The sequence below is a fragment of the Colobus angolensis genome, unplaced genomic scaffold (genome assembly GCF_000951035.1).
Source record: "Colobus angolensis palliatus isolate OR3802 unplaced genomic scaffold, Cang.pa_1.0 Scaffold14, whole genome shotgun sequence".
Classification (NCBI taxonomy): Eukaryota; Metazoa; Chordata; class Mammalia; order Primates; family Cercopithecidae; genus Colobus; species Colobus angolensis.
Genome location: NW_012114488.1, coordinates 17090797 through 17101559, shown reverse-complemented (window position 1 = coordinate 17101559; position 10763 = coordinate 17090797). Strand labels below are relative to the sequence as shown.

At 39.3% G+C, this 10763-nt stretch overlaps 1 protein-coding gene and 1 pseudogene across 3 annotated transcripts in view; one reads left to right on the top strand and one right to left on the bottom strand.

The window, feature by feature from the left end:
• Positions 1-2112, bottom strand: part of LOC105506789 — an 8016-nt pseudogene extending 5904 nt beyond the window's left edge.
• REV3L (REV3-like, polymerase (DNA directed), zeta, catalytic subunit) overlaps positions 1-10763 on the top strand; it is a 185017-nt gene that overhangs the window by 57746 nt on the left and 116508 nt on the right. The gene's annotated exons all lie outside the window — the stretch shown is intronic.

The following is a 10763-nucleotide window of genomic DNA, read 5'->3' as shown; positions in this document are numbered from 1 at the left end:
TCCCCCTCACTTTCAGGCACCCCAATCAGATGGAGATTTGGTCTTTTTACATAATCCCATACTTCTTGCAGGCTTTGTTCATTTCTTTTTCCTCTTTTTTCTTTAGACTTCTCTTCTCGCTTCATTTCATTCATTTGATCCTCAATCGCTGATACTCTTTCTTCCAGTTGGCTCAAGTCGGTTACTGAAGCTTGTGCATTTGTCAGGTATTTCTCATGTTGTGGTTTTTATCTCTGTCAGTTTGTTTATGGCCTTCTCTGTATTGATTATTCTAGTTATCCATTCTTCCATTCTTTTTTCAAGATTCTTAGTTTCTTTGCGCTGGGTATGTAATTCCTCCTTTAGCTCTGAGAAGTTTGATGGACTGAAGCCTTCTTCTCTCAATTCGTCAAAGTCATTCTCCGTCCAGCTTTGATCCATTGCTGGCAATGAGCTGCGTTCCTTTGGAGGCAGAGATGCGCTCTTACCTTTTGAATTTCCAGCTTTTCTGCCCTGCTTTTTCCCCATCTTATGGTTTTATCTGCCTTTGTTCTTTGATGATGGTGATGTACTGATGGGGTTTTGGTGTGGATGTCCTTCCTGTTTGTTAGTTTTTCTTCTAACAGTCAGGACCCTTAGCTGTAGGTCTGTTGGAGATTGCTTGAGGTCCACTCCAGACCCTGTTTGCCTGGATATCAGCAACAGAGGCTGCAGAAGATAGAATATTGCCGAACAGCGAGTGTACCTGTCTGATTCTTGTTTTGGAGTCTTCGTCTCAGGGGTGTACCCCGTCGTGTGAGGTGTGGGGTGTTGGTCTACCCCTAGTTGGGGATGTCTGCCAGTTAGGCTACTCAGGGATCGGGGACTCACTTGAGCAGCAGGCAGTCTGTCCATTCTCAGATCTCAGCCTCCGTGTTGGGAGATCCACTGCTCTCTTCAAAGCTGTCAGGGTCATTTGCGTCTCCAGAGGTTTCTGCTGCTTTTGTTGTTGTTGTTGTTTAGCTGTGCCCTGTCCCCAGAGGTGGAGTCTACAGAGACAGGCATGCCTCCTTGAGCTGCTGTGGGCTCCACCCAGTTCGAACTTCCCAGCGGCTTTGTTTACCTACTTAAGCCTCAGCAATGGCAGGCGCCCCTCCTCCAGCCTCGCTGCTGCCTTGCCGTTAGATCGTAGACTGCTGTGCTAGCAAGGAGGGAGGCTCCCCGGACGTGGGACCCTCCCGGCCAGGTGTGGGATATAATCTCCTGGTGTGCCCTTTGCTAAGACCCTTGGTAAAGCGCAGTATTGGAGTGGGAGTTACCCGATTTTCCAGGTATTGTGTGTCTCAGTTCCCCAGGCTAGGAAAAGGGATTCCCTTCCCCCTTGTGCTTCCCAGGTGAGGCAATGCCTCTCCCTGCTTCGGCTTTCACTGGTCGGGCTGCAACAGCTGACCAGCACCGATTGTCCAGCACTCCCTAGTGAGATGAACCTGGTGCCTCAGTTGAAAATGCAGAAATCACCCGTCTTCTGTGGCGCTGGCGCTGGGAGCTGGAGACTGGAGCTGTTCCTATTCGGACATCTTGCTTCTATTCCGTAGTCATTGTTCTTGATCTTTTCTTTTTTTCTTTCATTAAAATCCACTGGGCGTTTAATGATCATGAAGTAACCAGGAGCAGTAAAATCGGTCACAGGAAATGAAAAGAAAGCAGTTGAATCTTTTCTCTGCAATTGTCTCGCCAGTTGATTCAAAGCTTCTTGAAGGGGTGTCTGTTCTTGTTTGGCTAAAGTGCTTGTGAGAGGCTTCTCATGCGGCAAGTCTAATCTCACAGGGGCGTGACACTGGAGGTCTTTTTCCGCCTCATTCTCCACCTGGTCTTGATCTCACTTCTTTTTATCTTCCTTAACTCTTACATTTTCTCCCCTTTTCTTCCCCTGGAACCTGCTTCTCTCCTTCCTTTCTCTTTTTCCGCTTTCTGTCCTTGTGTTTGTCATGATCGTTTTTTGTCTTCAAAGAGGCTGGAGTCGTGCCCTGAGCTGCTCATGGAGAGTTCGGTGGCTTCGTTCCCTCCTACGCTGAGGACCAGCTTCAAGGGCTTCTCTACATACTCCTCATAGAGGTGTTTGTCCAACTTGTGCTTCTTGGGCTTCTTGCCCATGTCCGACTGAGCCCCAGTGCCTGCCAGCTGCGCCACTTCCAGTCCAGGCCCAGGGCGGGAGCAGGGTCTGGGAAGCCCCTCTCGAGAAACTGAGAAATCCTCTTTACTATAACTCCACCACCCTCCCCTACATTTTGACACTATGTTGTGTTACTTTTATATTTTTAAATTGCCTCTCTCTTAAGGTTGCTGTAAGTATTATTGTCTTTGGTAGATTTGTCTTTTGGACTTCATACCAACTAGAGTTACAAATGGATTGTACACCACAAATTACAGTAATAGAGTATTCTGGTTTGTTTGTGTACTTAATTTTACCAGTGGTTTTTATAGCTTTACAAGCTTTCTTTTTGTAAGTTAGTGTTTTTTTCTGTCTGGTGGAAGAACTCCCATGAGCATTTTTTGTAAGATGGTTCTGGTAGTGGTGAATTCTCTTAGCTTAAGTTTGTCTGGGAAAGACTATATATTTGGCTGGGCACAATGGCTCACACCTATAATCCCAGCACTTTGGGAGGCACAGATGGGAGGATTGCTTGAGCTCAGGAGTTCACAACCAGCCTGGTCAACATAGTGTGATCCCATCACTAGAAAAGTAGTTTTAAAAAATGAAAAGACAAAACAAAAACCCTCTTTTTTATATTTGAAAGATAGCATTGCTCAATACTTTATTCTTAAATGGCATTTTTTTAAAGCATGTTGAAGACAGCGTTCTACTCTCCTGGCCTTTATAGTTTCTGTTAAGCTGTCTGTTGCCAGACAAGTTAGAGCACTTGTATACATCATTTACTTCTTTTCTCTTGCTGCTTTCTTTGTCCTTGACCTTTGAGTGTTCGATTATTATATAACTTGTGAGTAGTCTTATTTGTGTCAGATCTATTTGGTGTTGCCTCACCTTTATTCCTGTACCTGGATATTTATCTTTTTCTCAAGTTTGGGATTTTTTTCTGTTATTTCTTGAAATAAGCTTTACCCCTTGCCCTTACTTAACAAGAGCACTTGCTCTTAAATACCAATAAATTTCTTCGATTTTGTCTTTAGAGGTAATTTTCTATGTATTAAAGGCAACCTTCATTCCTTTTCATTGTTTTTTTTCTTTTTTCTCCTCATGTATTTTCAGATAGCCTGTCTTTGAGCTCACTGACTTTTTTTTGTTTCATATATCCTGTGATTGAGAGACTCTCATGAATTTTTCAGTTCACCAAATATATTTCTCAGTTTCAATTTCTGTTTGTTTTCTTTGTATTATTTCACTCTCCTTTTTAAATTTCTCTAGTAAATTTCTGTATTACTTTTCTGTGTTGTCTTGTAGGTTATTGAGTTTCCATCGTGCTGTTGAGAGCATCTAATGAATTTTTCTGTTCACCAAATGTGTTTCTCAGTTTTGATTTCTGTTTGATTTTTTTGGTATTATTTCGATCTCCTTGCTAAATTTCTCTGATAAATTTATTAGTTATTCTTCTGCGTTGTCTTGTAGGTTATTGAATTTCCTTATACCTGGTATTTTGAATTCTTGGTCAGAAAGCTCATGTCACCATCTTTTTAGGGTCAGTCACTGGTTCCTTGGTTTGTCTGCGGTCATGGTTCCCTGTTTTTGGTTGTTTTTTGTGGATATACATCTGTGTCTTTACATTCAAAGATTACTTATTTATTCTAGTCTTCTCTGTCTGGCTTGTTTTGGTTTTTATTGAATATGCTTGCTTAGAGATTCTTTGAAATTTACCTGTTTTCTTTTTTTTTTTATTCTTAAATCTGCTAGGTTGCTGCCTCCTTTTCAGCACTAGGTAGTGCCTTAAGCCCAGTTTTGCATACATTCTAGTAAACAATCAGAATGCTGCCCATCCTGAATGAGGGAGGTCCCAAAGGGGATATCCTGGTAGTGTGTGAAGGCTGGGTAGAGATTCATGTCCAATGAAGCTGTGAAATGAACCTCTTACAGTGTGATACTGCTGAACACCCACTCCAACCTGGCATCTCTTTTGGCTGAGTTACAAAGCAGAGTTTCCAGGACTAGGGATAGTAGTCCCACCTCCCACCTCCTCTCTTTATTTCTGGCTGTTTTCAGGGATATTTCTCCCTGAGGTATTTCCACTGCTCCCGATTATTAGGACAGGGACAGGGCTGTTGCCAACAAACCTAAGATGGTGGAGAAGCCAGTTGTCCACCTCAGTTATACTTTCTCTAGTTTAGCAACTCTGAGTTGGGAAATGCATGCTTGGTGCTGGACAGATTGAGGGGAGGGGCACTATGATTATGAAAGTCTAATTTGCTTTCTTTTGCTCAGAGTGTTTTCACTTCTTTGTGGTCTTGGGAACTGTCTCCTTCTCATATTTGAGTTCTGGGATATTGCTCATGATCGTGTCAGCACTGTATATGTGGTTTTGGTTTTCTGTGGCAGTGAGTGAAGCCAGCTTACTTCTATACCACCGTTTTTGAACCAGAAGTCTCTGTCCATTTTTAAATTGTATTGTCTTTTTATTATTGAGTTGTAAGAGTTGTTTGTTCTAGATACAAGTCCCTTATCAAATATACAATTCACAATTTTTTTCAATCTGTGCGTTGTCTTTTCAACTTTCTTTTAGACAGGTAAAAGCTTAAGGTCCTTCAGTATTCAGCTACCATAAAATATGGTTGAATAATTTACTAGACTTGCATATAATGTTGATTACCCATAGTATTTTATTTATTTGCATTTGAAGGAGGATTTAGATATTTATATACAAATTTGACCAGACAGTAAGTTTATCTTAACTTTTAATATTGCTTTAAATTGTCTGAGATGAATTTTAATGTCATAATCAGAATTTTTTTTTGAGACTTTGGTTTATTTAGGTTTCAGTTAAAATACCACAAAAATTAATGTGTGTGACCATTCTGGCTACATTATCTGAAACTAAAAAGTATTTGTCTTACAAGCCAGAATTTTATTTTTCACTAAGATTAATAGTACTAGTTACTTTTATGACATTTAGTCTGAAAGGTGCACATTTTCTTGGAGATTTGTGCTTGAAACTACTATTAGAAGCTTTGTTTTTTAACACTGAGCATTTTAGAAAAAGTTATACCATGGTGTGTGCCTTTGAGCAGTACCCATATAGTTTGATAGTCATTGAAAATCAAGAGAATTGCTGATTTACTTTCTGTAACAATAATTGCAGATTAAATTGCTTATGAACTTTGGATACAGCATTTCATCAGATTTCTGACATACCTTAAAAGAATTATATTAATCATAAAATTACTGTTGTTCAGTTTGGAGGTTGACCCTTAACCCATTTATGCCTAGTGTTCCATTATTGGGCTGCTAAGCTTGTGGGAGTTCTTTATATGCTACTGCTCAAGGTCATCACCAAAGTCTGATTTTTCACACACAAAAAATTGCAATCTCTGGTGTAAATAGGTTAATTGATTCCCTTCTAGTTCCCTTACATAAAGGGGAGATGTTAGGACATTATACGTATCTTCATTGTTTATAAGGAGAAAGAAAATACTTTATAAGGAGGAAGTGAGATTTAAATCCATCAAAATTTCTACTAGACTCAGTTGAAAGCCTTCTTAGAGGCCACCCAATTTGAAAAAGACATCCTGTGCATCAGTTTTACAGTAACAAATTCTTGGTTCTCCGACATCAACTGTGGGTGCTCTACAATTCTATTCAATTCTGACACTAGTTACTACTAATGCATACCCTACAGGGTAAGGGTTCTGTCTGATAGTACTGCTCACTTCAGACACCAGCCACAAATGGAGTCCCTAGGCTCCCTGCACTTCTGCCCTACCTGAGGCTATCCAGGAGCCCCCAGCTACCAGTCTTCTCATTGGTACACAGATAAACATTTAACACTTAAAAGAGTCCAAACGTTTTAGGAGCTGTGTACCAGGAACAGGGCAAAGACCAAATATATTTTTCTTCTTTTATCATAGTATCACACCCCCTCTTGTAAATTTTTCATTTTAGTTATTGAACTTTTCAACTCTGGAATTTCCATTTGGTTCTTTTTTATAATTTCTATCTCTTCATTGGTATTCTCTATTTGGTAAGATGTTGGTCTCATACTCTCCTTTAACTCTCTTGACATGGTTTCCTTTAGTTTTTTAAAATACTAATAATAGCTGGCTTAAAATCTTTGTCCAGTAAGTCTGACATCTTGGCTTCTTCATGAACAGTTTCTGTTGTCTGCTTTTATATATGTATATATATATATGTATCTGTGTGTGTGTGTGTGTGTATGTATATATATATATATGGCGCCATATTTTCCTGTTTGTATGTTTTATAATTTTATTTTTGTTGAAAACCAGACATTTTAAATTATGTATCATTTCTGGAAGTTAGATTCCTCCCAACCCCCCCCCCCCAGTTTGTTTTTGTTGTTGCTGTGGTTTATTTCTTTAGTGATTTTCATGGGCTAATTTTTGTATAGTCCCTATTCTTTGAAGTCTCTGCTCAGCTAGCATAGTGGTCAGTTAATGGTTGTCCAGAGATTGCTTTAAATGCCTCTTTTCTCAGCTTTTGCTGAGGGGCTCTGTGAGTATGTTGGGGTAGAGCCTCGAGATCAACAAGAGGCAAAATATTAGTCATCTGAGGTCTTTCCTGGGCATGTACATAGCCCTACACATGCTTATGGCCTTCTAAATTCCCTTGACTGTATCAAAGTTTTTCCAAGTCCCTGGTGGACATTTCATTCCTCCATTCCTCAGTTTGTACTTTTGAATTTTTTGGTCAGCCTCTGGTTAGACCCAGCTGGTAAAATTCCTCCATGCAGCTACAGTGTTAAATAATTGCTGTTGATTGTTTTCCACAATGACCCTGCGGCATATAGGGCTCTTCATGTAGAGTGAGCCCTTAGTCAAATCAAACAAAGGCAATGCTGGGAATGGAGTGTTGTTCAGCAAGCTGCCAGACAAGTCCAACAGTGGCAGTTTTCTGAGGGTAGCTACGGCTTTGGAGAAGCTCCACATGGGTTCCGGCTCGTCCAGTGACTGCCTGGCTGCTAGTTTTTACAGCTGCTGTGGATGCAAGGCTTTTATTTTCAAAACTGTTTTGTAGCTGCAGAGGGAGGGATCAGATTAGAACAAGTTAAATGCCACAAAGCTTGCTGTTTTAGCATTCATCTGGTGTTCCTGAATAAATACTCCTTGGATTGTTGCAAACCTTTAATTTCCAGAGTTCTGAAAAAGTTGCTTTTGACAGTTTTTGCCAGTGTTCTTGTTGCTTTTATGGAGGAACAGATATTGAAAGGTCCTTACTCAGCAATTTTGTAAATGCCTCTTTTCAGTCCTATGTACTTTTATCTACATCCTGCCTGCAATCTCTGATCCAGCCTCTTGTTACTTGCCTGTCTCTTATATTTCTACTGGATCCTTGGAACACTGGTTCCATGGCTAATAGGCTTATATTATCAAATTTTTACTATTAGCCTCCCCTTCTTGCCTGGTAGCCCACTCAGGGCTCTGTCTCTCACATCTCACGTAAATCAAAATACTCACTGTCTCTCTTAAATATCAGTATTCCTCAGGATTCTTGCTTAGGTCCCTTCTCTTGTATATCCATTCTCCCTGAGAAATCTTACCCAATTGTTGCTCATACTGGCAAATCTATCTTCTTCTCTAGCCCAGATCTCTTTCTTAAGCTCCATATCTATATGTGTTTCATTTAAATATCCATTTGGAAATTCTATAGACATGTAAAATTCTATAAATGCAAAGCAGAAGTCAACCTGCCCCTCTTTTACAGTTTTCTTTGAATGATATTATCATCCATCTGGTTGCCTAAGCCAAAAATGTAAGAGTCATCTTTGATTCCTTTTGCCTTATCCTACTCTCAAATTCCAGTTACCATAGCCTCTTGATTCAACTCCCGATATCCTTGACCTTTTCTCCACCTCCACTGACATCTCGACTGAATTCCTCCAGCAGCCTCCTAAACGGATTTTCCTTTCTGTAGTTCTGTTGCCAGTGTCCCCACAATGTGTCCACGGAGAATTTTATAAAATGCGAATCTATACAGGTCATTAGTACATGCATGTGCACACACACACACACACACACACACACACACACACACACACTGTTCCTCTCTCTCATACTCTTTTTTTTTGTTTGAGCCCGAGTCTCGCTCTGTCGCCCAGGCTGGAGTGCAGTGGCACGATCTTGGCTCACTGCAAGCTCTGCCTCCCGGATTCACGCCAGTCTCCTGCCTCAGCCTCCCAAGTAGCTGGAACTACAGGCGCTCCCCAGCACGCCCGGCTCATTTTTTGTATTTTTTTTTTTTTCAGTAGAGTCGGGGTTTCACTGTGTTAGCCAGGATGATCTTCATCTCCTGACCTCGTGATCCACCCGCCTCGACCTCCCAAAGTGCTGGAATTACAGGCTTGAGCCACTGCGCCCGACCTCATACTCCTTTTCTTTCTCTTCATTGCACTGCTTGTTTCATCCCACCTACACTTTTCCTATTCCCAGATGCCATGTTTCTCTTGCTGTCAGGTTTCTGTACATACTGAAAACATTCTTCTTCATTTGCTTGGCTTAATCTGATTCATAGTTCAGATATCAGCTCAAAAGTCACTTCCTCTGATAAGCCTTCCTGGATGCTCACAAGTCTGAGTTAGATACTTGTGGATATAGCCATAGGATTTTGTACTTATTGACCACCTGTCATACCTTACTGTAATTGCCTATTTATTCATCATTTTCTCCAAGTAGACTGTAAAGTCCATGAAGTCAGTGGCTGTTTTATAAGCAGCCTGTGGTTTAGCCCTGAACATTGGGTCTCCACAAATTACTTGAGTAGAGAAATCATGACTACATTTATGAATAAAGGAACCAACTATACCGAGCACTATATATACAAAAATACATTAGACAAATGTATGAATAAAGTAGACTTTTGAAACATCTGGTATTATTTCAGGGATATAGTTTCTCTTAGTAATGTGGGATTAATCATTTAAAGCCAATGATTCTGGATAAAGTTCTGTATATTTGAAGAAATAAAATGGCATGAATAAATGTGAAACTCCTAAGTATTATTTACAAATAAAAGGAGAAAATGAAAGGAAACTGTTACATATTATGCTTTGTTTTGCCTTTAAGGCAAAATATATATATATTTATAATAAATAAATATATATATAAAACAATCGGCTATCACCTGGTCTCATGTACTATGTTATTTTATAACTAATTTTCATCTGACTATAAATACATCATAAACATTTTCTTATGCTAGGAAATACACTTAAACATCTCCTGTTGCTGAGGTTAGCAAACTTTTTCTATAAAGAACCAGATAGTACATATTTTAGGTTTTGAGGGTTGTAGGGTGTCTGTTGCTACTACTGAACTCTGTCTATAGCAGAAGCAGCCATAGACCATTCTAAATGGCTGTGGTGTATTCTAATAAAACTTTATTTACAAAATCAGGCAGCAAGCAGCATTTGCTACAGAGCCACAGAGCTATTATACAGATATAACATAATTTACTTATTTCCCTATTTTTGAAAATTTAGAGTATCTTCATTTTTTTCACTATTGTTAGTCATACTCACCTCACATCTTAGTATCTGAATCTTCATGTACATTTTGAAGTTTTTCCTTAGGATAAATTCTGAAAGTCTAATTTCTGAGGCTGAGTACATCCTTGTGACTTTTTTTTTTCCATGAGAATAGGTAATTTAACACTTTCTGTGACTGAGTTTTGTTTAGTTTGTTTTGTGGTTTTGTGGAGATGGGATAAGAAAGATGCAGTAAAATTTAGAAAGAAGCAAAGAAAGACTGGAAGGAAACAGTTTGAGTTAATGATAGTGATACAAAACTTGAGATGTTCCAGGAATAAGAAAATATGAAAATTTTTATAAACATAAATTTTCTTGCTCACATGCCAAGTTTTTCTGTTTTATAGCTCTGTTGAAGTTTGTTTAAAACCTTGTTTAGATTGAATTTGAGATTTGGGAGATGGGATATGCAAATTACACAGTAAATATTTCTTATTCTCCTAAGATACTCTTAGGCTATCACTATTTTGATTTTAATTATCCATCAGCTTAAAAAAAAAAAAAACTTTTCTATTCCAGATGATGATGGAGAAAGAAGTCTAATTAATTAGAGCAGAGATTGGCAAACTGCTATCCATGGACCAAATCCTTCTTGTTGCCTATTTTTGTAAATGAAGTTTTATTTTAACTCAGTCATGCCCGTTCACTTAAGTATTGCTTACAGCTGCTTCCAGGCTACAACAGCAGAGTTATGTAATTATGTCAGATACAGCATGCCCCATAAAACCTAAAATATTTACTGTCACCTTCCAGAAAAAGTTTGCAGACCCCCAAATTAGAGGAGTGGTACATTTAGTCTTTGTGTTTATTGAAACTGAATCTACACAAATACCCCAAGTAATTTTGCTACAAATAGGCTAACAAGATTTTAGATGGGCAGTTTAGAGACCAAATCAAGACACCTAAATTGCAGAATAAAATGTTGAAAATGACATAAGAAATGTTGGGATATAGAGGACTTAATGTTTTGTTTTGTTTTGTTTTTTTGAAACAGAGTCTTGCTCTGTCGCCCAGGCTGGAGTGCAGTGGCGAGATCTCAGCTCACTGCAACCTCCGCCTCCTGGGTTCACGCCATTCTCCTGCCTCAGCCTCCCGAGTAGC